This window comes from Hyperolius riggenbachi, chromosome 6 (genome assembly GCF_040937935.1).
Source record: "Hyperolius riggenbachi isolate aHypRig1 chromosome 6, aHypRig1.pri, whole genome shotgun sequence".
NCBI classification, from domain to species: domain Eukaryota; kingdom Metazoa; phylum Chordata; class Amphibia; order Anura; family Hyperoliidae; genus Hyperolius; species Hyperolius riggenbachi.
Genome location: NC_090651.1, coordinates 130,410,993 through 130,423,923, shown reverse-complemented (window position 1 = coordinate 130,423,923; position 12,931 = coordinate 130,410,993). Strand labels below are relative to the sequence as shown.

The 12,931-nt window shown below is 48.2% G+C and overlaps 1 protein-coding gene across 2 annotated transcripts in view; it reads right to left on the bottom strand.

Annotated features, from left to right (window-relative positions):
• LOC137521109 (dimethylaniline monooxygenase [N-oxide-forming] 2-like) overlaps positions 1-5,133 on the bottom strand; it is an 88,932-nt gene extending 83,799 nt beyond the window's left edge. Inside the window, exon 1 of one of the 2 annotated variants that reach the window (XM_068239913.1) lies at positions 5,044-5,133. The gene's annotated coding sequence lies outside the window, so the exon portion shown is untranslated. Of the gene's footprint in view, positions 1-4,806; positions 4,972-5,043 lie in introns of those variants that run through there. The other variant, XM_068239914.1, reaches the window with a different exon arrangement.
• Between the last annotated feature and the right edge of the window lie 7,798 nt (positions 5,134-12,931).

Here is a 12,931-nt window from a genome sequence, read left to right as displayed (position 1 = left end):
TTGCTGGGATCAGTAATACTTCACTCACCGTCAACCACTATATGAGCTCAACATGAGTTCCCCAGAGACCTCCGCTGTGAGCAGCACTCCCAACAACAGCAACAGCCAACGCCCCACGCAAGCTATAACATCCACCCCAGCAGCCAGTGGTCAGCAGCAGCCCTCCCCGGAGGAGAACGTTGTGTCCATCAGTCCGTCGCCAGAGCGATTAATGAGGGCTGCCATTGAGGAGATGATGGGGCCTGATGTGGAGGAGGAGGTCTGGCTCAGGCCAGCATCCCAAGTTAATGTTGAGGACGATGAGGGGTCTGTGTCTGGGGATGTTGGGGTGGCAGAGGTGGTGGGTGGGTCAGACTCAGGAGAAGAGTTGTATGATGAGGATGATGATCGGGACCATCTGTATGTGCCTCAGAGTCCGACCCCGGAAAACATGTTGTATCGTGTGTTTAGGTACTAAAATCTGCGTTCCCTCCCAGTAGTGTTGGGCGAACAGTGTTTGCCACTGTTCGGGTTCTGCAGAACATCACCCTGTTCGGGGTGACTATATAGCAGACTATATAGCATTGTGTTTAATGCCACTCTGTGTACACGGCTCAGCCACACTATATAGCATTGTGTTTACTTCCACTCTGTGTCTGCTGGGAACAGTAGTACACCGCTCACCCGCCACTGTATAGCATTGTGCTCTGTGTCACTGCTGACAATAGTGGTACACCGCTCACCCACCACTGTATAGCATTTCTGTACTGCCACTGTACTGCTGCCAGTCAGCGTGTACTTTAAGGATAAGTGAAATGAGGAAGAAATCCGGTGAAAGAGGGAGGGGCAAGGGAAGAGGTGTTTCCCCTGACGGTTCACGTACAGGCCACAGGGGAGCACCCAAGAAAACCCACTCAATACTGCCCATGTTGTCCAGGACAACAACCCTCACAGATCCAAAAGAACAGGACCAGATAATTACTTGGAAGACCTCTCAAGTGTCCAGCAGTGGGTTAAGCAGCACCAGCACATCACGCACGAGGTCCGAGTCCTCAGCCAGTTAAAGTCTGGGCTTTCTTTGAAGACTGCACTGAGGATGTTACCATGGCGATTTGCAAGGTGTGCAAGACCCGCCTGAGCAGGGGGAAAAGTATTAACAACCTCTCCACCACCAGCATGAGCCGCCACATTCTATCCAAACATCCCACTCTGTGGGCAAACGCGGCAGGACAGGGTACCACCAGCAACACTGCCTCCCTTGGGTTCACCAGACTCACCACCAGACCCGCCTCAGCAGCAGCAGTAGCCCAGCCATTGCGTGGTTCACAACATTCACAAACATCAGACGATGCTGACACTGTCACTTTCCGGACTAGTGCTCTTGAGGTCTCCCAGTGTTCATCAAACACAACAACCAACAGCCCTTCGGTGTGCAGCGCTACGGTTGAGTTGTCTGTCTCTGAGATGTTTGAGCACAAGAGGAAATTGCCAGCAAATGACCCCCGGGCCGTGGCAGTAACAGCCAGCCAGCATAGCCAAGCTTCTGGCCTGCGAAATGCTGCCATATCGAGTGGTGGAGACAAACAGCTTCAAGGGCATGATGTCAGTGGCCATCCCACGTTACGTGGTTCCCAGCCGCTACCACTTTGCGCGCTCTGCAGTGCCTGAGTTGCATGAGCACGTGGTCAGCTAAATAACCCGAAGCTTGAAGAATGCCGTTGCCTGCAAGGTTCACCTCACCACTGACACCTGGACGAGTGCGTTCGGCCAGGGTCGATACATCTCCCTTACCGCGCACTGGGTGAACCTTGTGGAGCCTGGCAGCGATTCCTCACCTGCTACGGCGCGGGTGTTGCCCACGCCGCAAACAGCTGGATAACAACAGCAGCACCTACCTCTCTGACTCCTTCTCCTCCAACGCATCTCAAAGCTGTACCTCATCCGGAAATGCTAACCCAGCACCAGCAGCAGTAGGATCGTGGAAGCAGTGCAGCACAGCTGTTGGCATGCGTCAGCAAGCGTTGCTGAAGCTGATCTGCCTTGGGGATAAGCAGCACACAGGGGAGGAAATTTGGAGGGGAATAAAGGAACAGACGGATTTGTGGCTGGCACCGCTGGACCTGAAACCGGGCATGAAGCTAGACACCTGGCACGAACTGGCAATGTACGCAATAGAGGTGCTGGCTTGCCCGGCAGCCAGCGTTATGTCGGAACGCTGTTTCAGTGCTGCCGGAGGCATCATCACAGATCGGCGTATCCGCCTCTCCACAGAAAATGCAGACCGTCTGACTCAAATTAAAATGAATCAATCCTGGATTGGAAACGACTACGCAACACTCCTGGACCCCAACCAAGTAACATGACCGATGAACATCTGGGATGGTTTAGCGTTTCCGGTCCCTGTTTATTGAACCTCTGATCTGTATTACATTTATGACTGCATGGCGGCAAAAAGCATTGCTGCTATATCCGCACGCTTTTTGTCCTCATGCAAGGCCTGGGTTGTTGTGTCTCACAAAGCGTGGCCTTCTCCTCCTGCGCCTCCTCCTGTTCCATCACGTGTGCTGCTGCTGCTGCTGCTGCTGCTGGGTTACCGTTGCCGGTCCCTGTTTATGGAACCTCTTATCTTTATTACATTTATGACTACATGGCGGTACAAAGCATGCTATCCGCACGCTTTTTGTCCTCATGCAAGGCCTGGGTTGTTGTGTCTCACAAAGCGTGGCCTTCTCCTCCTGCGCCTCCTCCTGTTCCATCACGTGTGCTGCTGCTGCTGCTGCTGGGTTACCGTTGCCGGTCCCTGTTTATGGAACCTCTTATCTTTATTACATTTATGACTACATGGCGGTACAAAGCATGCTATCCGCACGCTTTTTGTCCTCATGCAAGGCCTGGGTTGTTGTGTCTCACAAAGCGTGGCCTTCTCCTCCTGCGCCTCCTCCTGTTCCATCACGTGTGCTGCTGCTGGGTTAGCGTTGCCGCGTGGTCCCTGTTTATTGAACCACTTATCTTTATTACATTTATGACTGCATGGTGGTACAAAGCATGCTATCCGCACGCTTCTTGTCCTCATGCAAGGCCTGGGTTGTTGTGTCTCAAAGCGTGGCCTTCTCCTCCTGCGCCACCCTCCTCCTGTTCCATCACGTGTGCTGCTGCTGGGTTAGCATTACCGGTCCCTTTTCCTGGAACCTCTTATATGTATTACATTTATGACTGCATGCCGACAAAAAGCATGTTACCTGTGCAAAGAAAACAGACATTTCCCGCATTTAAAAGACAGTTTTCCCTTTGAAACTTTAAAATCGATTTTCTCAAAAACTATAAGCTCTTTTTGCTAAATTTTTTTTCCCTCTTGTACCCACTCCCAAGGTGCACATACCCTGTAAATTTGGGGTATGTAGCATGTAAGGAGGCTGTACAAACCACAAAAGTTCGGGTCCCCATTGACTTCCATTATGTTCGGAGTTCGGGTCGAACACCCGAACATCGCGGCCATGTTCGGCCTGTTCGGCCCGAACCCGAACATCTAGATGTTCGCCCAACACTAATGACCACTTGTCCTGGAGCTGGTCCTCTGGTGACTGGAACTAGGCCTTCCAGGGCTTACGGGGATCCAGGGCTGCTGTGTAGGCTGGTCTTGGTGGCCTGGTGGATAAGAGCAGATGGGTACTCTAGAGCTGCACTGTGCTGCTGGTGACTTTAAGGCTCAGTGGTGGGGAGCAGGGCCTGGCATGTTCCAGTGGCATGCATGAAGCAGGAGAGGGATTGGGGTGAGCGGAGGCGCACATACCCTACGGGTTGCAGTGGTGGAACGGCCGCGGCCTTGATTCTCAGTGGCCATAAGGAGCAGAACAGGGAGCCCGGGTGAGTGGTGGTGTACATACCATCCGCATCGCAGCATTGGAGAGGCCCCGCATGTTTCTGTGATGGCCTCTCCGGGGTGTAGTGGCTCTCAGTACATGGCAGGGTAGCCACATGTCCTTGGCGGCGTCTCATCTCCCTGGCAGTGGTGTTGAAAGTATACCAGTGTGGGACAGGCAGTCCCCGGGTCCTCGGATCGTCGCAGAGCAGCTGCATTTCCTAGGCTGCGTCTGGTTGCCCCGGCAGCAGAGCCGCGGCTGCACCACGTGGGATCCTGCGGGTTGTTCCTTCTATCTTGCTGGTCGAAAGGCGATGTGGCAGCCAGCAGTGATGGATGGCTCCCTTGCATGGTGGTGGGCAGGGCTGGATCGCGGCAAGAGCCGGGCAGTGCTGAAGGTGCGGCGAGCACGAGGTCCCGCAGCCAGCACCCGAGACCGGACGCCCCGAACCAGCCCAAGTCTCTGCATGTCTTCGCGTGTCCTCTCTCGTGTCTCCGCATCCTCCCCTGTAGACCAGGGGGGACCAGGGAGAGAAAAGAGATAGTAAAGAAAAGAAGAGGCCGGAGCCCTGTGGCCGTGGCTACCGGTGCGGCGCCATCTTGAAAGGTCAAGGTCAATAGTATTGGAGGCAGAGGATCAGCAGGGATGCCAGGCAACTGGTATGGCTTAATATGAAATAAACATGAAAGCCTCCATATACCTCTCTCTTCAGTTCCCCTTTAAGCATACACTAAGGTTAAACCTTCCTCTCTACAGTCACACAGATGATGGTGCTATGTACAAATCATAGTACGCAATAGTAAGTTACGCAAGATAAGACTCCCTTGCGCAATATTTGTTTTATAATGCAAGAGAATCTGGAACACGCTGCATAAAATAAACCACCTTTTATAACGTGAAAGCATGTTACTAGAGATAAAAGTCTATAAATGCTTTCAGATTCTTATTCCTTCCAGATCAGTCTTACCTCCGTTTTTCTCCTTTTTGCGATGTGTTGAGCACAAAATAACCTTTGAACAGTAAAAGGCACTTGGCTTAGCGGTTTGTAAAATGTCCTGCAACATCCCTGGCATACTTTGTGAAGTCATTTTAAATCATTAATCTTTTGTTCTAGGCAGCCCAGCTGTAAGTCAAGGAAAACACAAAGTGTGCCATTTCTTTCACTAATCTAAGCAAAAACTGCATAGATAATTAGGTCTCATACCTCCCAGAATTGGGTCCTGGAGAGAGGGACACAGCTGAGAACGGCAAGGAAGCAGCGTTTGTGAATTTGGATCAGAAACAAGATGTGGGTGTGGCTGCAAGGAAAAGGGGTCTGGCTGTAACCTAAGAAAGAGAACATCGTTATATAATCAAGGCTAAAAACAACAAACTTCTCGAGTTTAATCTGCAATATTTGAATGTGCCTAAAGCTAATACTTTAGGGAGTAGGATTCATTTAAAGTGAACCCGAGGTGAAAATAAACTGATGAGATAAAAAAAAAAAAATTGTATTTATCCTCCTACGCCTAAAATGACTTTTTTAGATATACCACAGTTTTATTTTATATTTAAACATTTACAAAGTAGGTTGAATGTTTTGTTGCCTCTGCAGCCTAATAAGTGTCCCAGAGTTAGAAAAAGGTCACTACTCTGTATTCTATCTCCCTCTTCTCTCAGAAGTGGTATTCTGCCAGGAAAACTTTTAGGGTTGTAATTAACTGATCAGTGATGTTTACTATATTCCCGGCATGGTACAGAGAAGACAGAAGCTGTCATGCCTAAAAAAATTATTATTTTAGGCTCAAAAATAAAATAAGTAAAACAGCCTGGTTATTAACAACTTGTGTACCAGCAGTCTCTGGCCCCTTAAGAACCAGAGACTGCTGGTACCAAAAACTGGCACATACCGACGAATTGCCGCACATACCCGCCACTCCCGCTGGTCACACTGCTCTCCCAATGCCACAGGCTCCTCTCTCTGCCGACTCTATGACGGCAGAGCTCTGTGTACCGATCAGGAGCCGCTTTCATTGGCTCCAGACCCTGTCCGTCAATGTAAGCCAATTGGATTGGCTTACAGAGGTCATGAGGTCAGAAGCAAAATAAATCAGCTCGTGACTTGCTCACACAGCTCTGCCCTCATATAAACAAGTGAACTGCAGTGGGAGAAAGTGACGTGATCGTCATAGCGTCGGGTATGTGTGGTTTCCCAAGCAGTAAAATCTACGTCATGTCAGAGCCACAGCACCATCTGCAGGACATAGATTTGTACTGCTTTGGTCCGGAAGCAGTTAACATGTTTTGCACTGTACATACACATATATATGCAATGAAGAGCAATCATGTTGCACTGTAACTTCTTCAGCCATGCAGCCATAAATAAAAACATCATGGCTTTTTTTTAACTACTTGAGGACCGCCCCCAGCCGATGGGCGGCGGCAAAGACCGGGCCCAAACGACCGCAATACGCCCATCGGCGGGGGTGGCATCAGCGGTGGCTGTGCGGCGATCGCGTCATCAATGACGCGATCTCCGCCGGCAAAAGGCTCCGCCCACCCTGCTCGGAAACCCGCTGGCCAATTAGCAGCGCCGGCGGGTTTCAAATGCGGCGATCAGCCTATGGGAAAGCGTATAATACACTTTGTTATTGTAACAAAGTGTATTATACTGGCTGCCTCCTCCGCTGATGGTCACTCGCCGTGCGACCATCAGAGGACGGCAGCCTTACAGCTAAGTGTTACAACACACATTTTCACCCACACAGAACCCCTGATCGCCCACCCCAGCCCTCAGAACCCCCCCTGACCACCCCAGCACACCAGTATCTGCACCCCACCACCCACCTAAAAACCCATCAATCACTCCCTGTCACTATCTAGGGACGCTATCCCCTAGGTTAGGTCCCTAACTGCCCCCTAGGGTCCCCTGATCACCCTCCCTACCCTCAGATCCCCCCCAGACCGCCCCCCCCCAGACCACCCCCCTGAATACTGTATACAGCTATATAGCTGCCTTACCCACTGATCACCTGTCTATCACCTGTCTATCACCCTTGTCACCACCACCCATTAGCGCAGACCCTATACTGTCCCTTGGGGGCACCTGATCACCCACCCAGACCCTCAGATTGCCCTCAGACCCCCCCTCCTGATAACCTCCCCAGTGCATTGTTTACATCTATTCTCCCCTGTAATTCCTCACTGATCTCCTATCCTCGCCTCCTGTGTCAGATCAGGACCCAGTCTGCCCCGTGCGGGCACCTAATCAACCCCCCACACCCTCAGATCACCCTCAGATCCCCCCCCCCATCACCTTCCCAGTGCATTGTATTTGATTGTGCTGTAATTGTATTTGATTGTCCCGTGATTGGCTTTGATTGTCCCGTGATTGCCCTGTGATTGGCTTTGATTGGCCTGTGATTGGCTTTGATTGTCCCGTGATCGGCTTTGATTGTCCCGTGATCGGCTTTGATTGTCCCGTGATCGGTTTTGATTGTGCCGTGATTGGTTTGATTGCCCTGTGATTGCCTTTGATTGGCCTGTGATCGGCTTTGATTGTGTCGTGATTGGTTTGATTGCCCTGTGATTGGCTTTGATTGGCCTGTGATTGGCTTTGATTGTCCCGTGAATTGAGTGCCCTGTGATTGGCCTGCGATTGCCCTGTGATTGTTTCTGATTGCCTCTGATTCCCCACTCGCCACCACCCCCCTGTCACTATCCTAGTGATCTAAAAACAGTGATCAGTGAAAACTGTCACTTTTTTAGTATCACTAGTGTTAGCAGTTAGGCCAGTTAGCTAGGCCCATTTGTAAGTGTCAGTTAGTGCTCAGCCCACTGCACCATCACTAATTAGCGTCATCACTGTCGCTAATCAACATTGGTACTATATAGTATCTGTAAGTGATCATTACTGATCGCAGTCAGATCTATTAGGGTCACTAGGATCCACACAAAAAAAACGCAGTGTTTGCCTGATCAGGCCTGATCGTTCGCCTGCACTTGCGTTCAGCCCGCCCCTGATCACTGCAAAAAACACTGTACAATAGCTGTGGCACTGTTAACCTCAGTTTTGATATATTTTTTTTATCAAAACTCAGTGACCACAGCTTTCTACCTCTCAAATGCTCCCTTTTGCTAGGTAGGTGCTCTTTTTTTCTGGGTAGTCTCAGAGGAATACCCCCTAAATTTAGCAGCCCACCATGGCAAGAAAGGGGTATTCCGATGATGAGGTTCTCAGGTACATGGCCCAGTCGGATGAGGACGATTGGGACGCCTCATTCGACAAATCTTCCGGGTCAGAGTTTGAACCTGAATTGAGCAGTGGCTCACTGACCGATAGTGATGACGAGGTTGAGGTCCCGGCTAAAGCCAGGCGTACCACACCCCATGTTGTTGGACCGCAGGTGGCGCAGGATCGGCCTCAAGGGCAGCAGAGTGGTGTTCGTGCTGGTCTGAGATTTCATGGTGGGGCAGGCACCAGCAGCACAACATCTCCTGGACCTAGCACCAGTACTTCTGTAGACCCTGGTGAAGTGGCGAGCACCAGCATGGAAGTTGAAACTGGTTCGGTGGCACGTGCAGTAAGATCCCAGTCGCAGCCACCAAGAAGACGGACCCGTACTACCTCTAGTTTACCAGAGGTGCTGGCAAACCCAAATTGGCAATCCCCTGATTCCGCCGCACCCGTACTTCCCCCTTTCACCGCCCAGTCTGGAGTCCAGGTGGAGACAGATAATCTAGGATCGGCCCTAGACTTTTTCTATTCATTCTTCACCCAGGATCTCTTAGACTTAATAGTGGCAGAGACCAACCGTAAGGCCACACAATATATAACCACCAATCCGGAAAAGTTCTTTGCCCAGCCTTTTCGGTGGAAACCAGTCCAAGTTTCCGAAATTAAAATTTTTTTGGGCCTTCTCCTTCACACGGGACTAGTAAAGCAGAATGTGTTGCGGTCTTATTGGTCTACGGACCCAGCATATCATGTTCCCCTGTACTCTGCTGCCATGTCCAGGACACGATTTGAGAACATCCTGCACTTCAATAACAACGAAACCTGTCATCGAAGTGACCACCCTGATTTTGACCGGCTCCACAAAATTCGACCCCTTATAGACCACCTGTCATACAGATTTGCAGATGCTTATACCCCTGACCAGGACATATGCGTAGACGAGTCCCTCATACGCTTTACCGGGCGCCTTCGCATCAAACAGTACATCCCAAGCACTGACTACCTGGGGAGCAGTGGAAAGGTTGTATGGGACTTGGTGTCACCCTTGTTCCAGAAGGGGTACTATCTTTATGTGGACAATTATTACACAAGTGTGGCCCTCTTTCAGCACTTAAAAATAGAAAAAATCCGATGCTGTGGTACCGTGCGGCCTAGTCGCCGGGGCTTCCCCCAACAGCTCATTACCACCAGACTTGAACGGGGGCAGAGGGCCGCCTTGTGTGCTGACTCGCGGTGAAATGGAAGGACAAGAGGGAGGTTTACTTCCTGTCCACCATTCACGCAGACACGACAGTTGAAATTCAACGGCGAACTGAGGTCATTGAAAAACCCCTTGTCGTCCACGAGTATAATACTAACATGGGAGGGGTGGACTTCAATGACCAGAGGTTAGCGCCCTATTTAGTTGCCCGAAAAACAAGACGCTCGTATAAAAAAAAGTGTCTTTTTACCTCATTCAATTGGCAATTTACTGGATCGTTTATTCAATTTAATAAACAGATCGTGATGGAACTCCTGTATCCAGGAGGTGCCGTGGCCCAACCCCAAGATACAGCTAGCTGGCTGCATGGAAGGCATTACGCCTATCCAATTCCGAGTACCCCAGGTCACCGAATCCGAAGAAAACGTTGTTGTGTCTGCAGCAGGGTTGGAATAAGGCGTGACACCACTGTTTATTGTCCCACCTGTCCTGACCAGCCTGTGCCTAGGGGAGTGTTTTGAGAGGTACCACGAGCAGGTACACTATTAGAGAGTAGGGAACTCCAAACACAGCGGTAGGCACACAAGGGTCTCTCAGTGCTATTTCACACTGCTGCGATGCTTTAGGGCAAAATGCCTAGCGAAAGTCACACTTTGCGGTCCCCCCCCCTACGCCGGAAGTGCTTGACTTAACACTAGTGCATGCCTACGTTACTGAGTGGCTTCTGTGGCAATATCGATCTGCCCGGAAGTCATGTTAGTCTATGGCGACGCAGTTCATTACTAGGCCAAATGCTACTCTTGTGGCATTCCCTGGAGGTCTGTTTTGGACGATGCGGTGCGGCGGGTTCGACCCACCGAATTTGTCAATATGCAGTGTGAAACCAAACATCTGGTTTCGAGAGATCGTAATACACAGGGCTGCCAGAAACCTCTCCTTTCACTTGGGACAAAATGCGTAATGTACTTCGCCACAACTCTGTGCGATTTGCACGTCGCACATTGTCCCATGGGGGAGGAGAGGTTTGTCCTCGGGAGGTAAGTTAAAAAAAAAAAAAACAGGTAAGCAAAGAAGTTAATGTTTGGTTTGCAATGTTAAGGTTTTTATTAAAAAAAAGTTCAAAGTTTATTAATGTTAATGAAGTAATTGCTTTGCTGCTTGCTTGTTTTTTGTTTTTTTTTGTATTTTTTTTTCTCTTTTTCCATCCAATAACCTTCCAGGTGTACCGAGCGAACGACTAACCAGCTGCAGCACTGATGGTGCATCCTGACAGAACATTACGCGTCTGTCAGCTTGGATTTTTGGGGCGACAGCTCCTATGTCCTGGCAGACGCCTTCCCCTCTTTTTTTTTTTTTGCAAATTTTTTTGGGCAGATATTTTTTCATCCACATTGATTGATTTATTGTTTGATGTACATTTTTCCTTTCAGCCCAGAGTGCATTACCCTTATGCCCAACATAAGGAGTATAGCAGAAACCCCTAATACTGGCCATACATGTAATGATTGCAGAGACCCTAAAATGCCAGGACAGACCCCACAAATGATGCCATTTTGGAAAGAGGACACCCCAAAGTATTCCGTTAGGTGCATGGTGAGTTCATAGAATATTTTATTTTTTGTCACAAGTTAGCAGAAATTGTGGTTTGTTTTTTTGTTTTTTGTTTTTTTCCACAAAATGTCATTTTCTGCTAATTTATGACAAAAAAATTAAATTTTCTATGAACTCACCATGGCCCTCATGGAATACCTTAGCGTGTATTCTTTCCAAAATGGGGTAATTTGTGGGGTTTGTTAACTGTCCTGGCACGTGGGGGGGTGCTAAATTGTAAGCACCCCTGTAAAGCCTGAAGGTGCTCATTGGACACACACGTGGTATTGCCGTATTCAGGAGAAGTAGTATAATGTGTTTTGGGGTCTATTTTTACATATACCCATGCTGGGTGGGAGAAATATCTCTGTAAATGACAATTTTTTTTAAATTTTTTTTTTTTTTACACACAATTGTCCATTTACAGAGATATTTCTCCCACCCAGCATGGGTATGTGTAAAAATACACCCCAAAACACATTAAACTACTTCTCCCGAGTGCGGCGATACCACATGTGTGGCACTTTTTTGCACCCCAACTGCGCTAAGGGGCCCAAAGTCCAATGAGTACCTTTAGGATTTCACAGGTCATTTTGAGAAATTTCGTTTCAAGACTACTCCTCACGGTTTAGGGCCCCTAAAATGCCAGGACAGTATAGGAACCCCACAAATGACCCCATTTTAGAAAGAAGACACCCCAAGGTATTCCGTTAGTAGTACGGTGAGTTCATAGAAGATTTTATTTTTTGTCACAAGTTAGCGGAAATTGATTTTTATTGTTTTTTTCTCACAAAGTATCATTTTCCGCTAACTTGTGACAAAAAATAAAATCTTCTATGAACTCACCGTACTCCTAACGGAATACCTTGGGGTGTCTTCTTTCTAAAATGGGGTCATTTGTGGGGTCCCTTTACTGTCCTGGCATTTTAGGGGCCCTAAACCGTGAGGAGTAGTCTTGAAACGAAATTTCTTAAAATGACCCTTGAAATCCTAAAGGTACTCATTGGACTTTGGGCCCCTTAGCGCAGTTGGGGTGCAAAAAAGTGCCACACATGTGGTATCGCCGCACTCGGGAGAAGTAGTTTAATGTGTTTTGGGGTGTATTTTTACACATACCCATGCTGGGTGGGAGAAATATCTCTGTAAATGGACAATTGTGTGTAAAAAAAAATCAAAAGATTGTCATTTACAGAGATCTTTCTCCCACCCAGCATGGGTATGTGTAAAAATACACCCCAAACACATTATACTACTTCTCCTGAGTACGGCAATACCACATGTGTGACCCCTTTTTGCAGCCTAGGAGCGCTAAGGGGCCCAACGTCCAAGGAGCACCTTTAGGCTTTACAGGGGTGCTTACAATTTTGCACCCCCCAAAATGCCAGGACAGTAAATACACTCCACAAAATGACCCCATTTTGGAAAGTAGACACTTCAAGGTATTCAGAGAGGGCTATGGTGAGTCCGTGGCAGATTTCAATTTTTTTTTTTGTCACAAGTTAGCAGAAATGGAATTTTTTCCTTCACAAAGTGTCATTTTCCGCTAACTTGTGACAAAAAAATAAAATCTTCTATGAACTCACCATGCCTCTCACTGAATACTTTATGATGTCTTCTTTCCAAAATGGGGTCATTTGGGGGGTATTTATACTATCCTGGAATTTTTGCACCTCATGAAACCTGACAGGTGCGCAGAAAAGTCAGAGATGCTTGAAAATGGGAAAATTCACTTTTAGCACCATAGTTTGTAAACGCTATAACTTTTACCCAATCCAATAAATATACACTGAATGTTTTTTTTTTATCAAAGACATGTAGCAGAATAACTTTCGCGCTCAAATGTATAGGAAATTTTACTTTATTTGAAAAATGTCAGCACAGAAAGTAAAAAAAAGTCATTTTTTTGACAAAATTCATGTCTTTTTTGATGAATATAATAAAAACTAAAACTCGCAGCAGCAATCAAATAGCACCAAAAGAAAGCTGTATTAGTGACAAGAAAAGGAGGTAAAATTCATTTAGGTGGTAGGTTGTATGAGCGAGCAATAAACCGTGAAAGCTGCAGTGGTCTGAATGGAGAAAAAG